We start from the raw sequence: 1,543 nt of genomic DNA on the forward strand, positions 1-1,543 counted from the left end.
ATGAATATGTTAAGTATATAGATCTACTTTTCCTTCACGGAGTCCACTTCATGCTTTCCTCCCCTAGTAGCCTTGCGAGGTCTACTATATTGTGAGTTATGGACCGCCATTTCCTCAATTTTGTTCCAAGTTTGATTGTCATCAACTTCGGTGAACATTCCATTTGATCCCATGTTGAGAATGTTCTTTGAATCTTCATATAGACCGTTCCAAAATTGTTGTACCAAGAACCATTCGCTAAGTCCATGGTGAAGACATGAGCGACAAATTCCTTTGAACCGCTCCCAAGCTTCATACAAAGATTCTTCATCCCTTTGCTTAAAACCCGTAATTTGAGCTCTTAGCATGTTAGTCTTTTCGGGTGGGTAGAATTTTTTGTAGAAAGCTAGAGCCAACTTCTTCCAAGAATCAATTCCGAGAGTAGCCTTATAAAGGCCCTTCAACCATTGTTTCGCGGTGCCAATTAGAGAAAAAGGAAATAAGACCCATCGAATTTGGTCTTGAGTTACACCGGTTTGAGAAATCGCATAACAATAGTCACAAAAGGTTTCCATATGAGAATGAGGGTCTTCACTAGGCATCCCCCCAAATTGGCTCCTTTCGACTAATTGGATAAATGCGGATTTAGCAATGAAATTTCCGGTCAAATGTTGTGGTGTGGGAGTACCATTGGGTAGGTTCTCCTCGGTGGGTACGGAATGTGATGAAAACTTAGGCATTGTGGGTTGATTTTGTGGTTGATTTTGTGTTGGGTTCTCCTCACCTTCTCTTGCAAAAGGGTTGATGAACTCAATAGTTGGTTGAATAACCTCACTAATACCTCTCAAATTTCTCCTAGCAAGTCTTCTATTTGTTGTCAAAGTTCTTTCAATTTCACGATCAAAAGGCAACAAATCACCTTGTGACCTTCTAGACATGCAAAATATCAAACAACTCGAAAACAATTAGAACAAACCATGAGGATTTTTACTTCCTCAAGGCAAAGAAAGACACAACTAATAACAATATAAGAAGGTCACTAAACTAAATAGCAATGAAAGTAAATAAGCAAGATGAAATAAAAGGGTTGTAAACAATTGATAAAAAGCACTAGGGTATCATGGGGTCATAGGGGAATTATGGGAATTGATCATACAAACATGTTCTCAAATTATAAGCAAGCAATTATTGTTGTGATGGATTGAGTTGGGTTATATCTTACAATCCTAGGAAAGTTTGGGTCCCGGAGCCGAATCGATTAGATTGTACAACACCTACAAGTCGACTTAGTCTTTCCTACTCAACAACATGCATGGTCTAATGAGACTCGAGTTGGTTTATGTCTTACAAGTCTCATTGAAAAGATAGGTGATGGGTAAAAAAATGCAAGGATTCATAGGCTCGCATTTCATCAAACATAACATGTGCATGAGTTGAGATCAAAACAAGCAAGCAAATAAACCATGAAAGCATATTAATTTAAGCATGAATCATTCCCCATGTTGGTTTCCCCTAATTACCCATTAACCCTAGCTTGGTGACTACTCACTCATTATCATGTTGA

At 38.4% G+C, this 1,543-nt stretch overlaps 1 non-coding gene across 1 annotated transcript; it reads left to right on the plus strand.

Moving 5' to 3' along the window:
* The first annotated feature begins 240 nt into the window (after positions 1-240).
* On the plus strand, positions 241-347 carry LOC141637608 (small nucleolar RNA R71). The gene has a single exon (XR_012541817.1). It is a non-coding gene; the product is annotated as a small nucleolar RNA R71 (small nucleolar RNA).
* Positions 348-1,543: the final 1,196 nt, after the last annotated feature.

This window comes from Silene latifolia, unplaced genomic scaffold (genome assembly GCF_048544455.1).
Source record: "Silene latifolia isolate original U9 population unplaced genomic scaffold, ASM4854445v1 scaffold_122, whole genome shotgun sequence".
NCBI classification, from domain to species: domain Eukaryota; kingdom Viridiplantae; phylum Streptophyta; class Magnoliopsida; order Caryophyllales; family Caryophyllaceae; genus Silene; species Silene latifolia.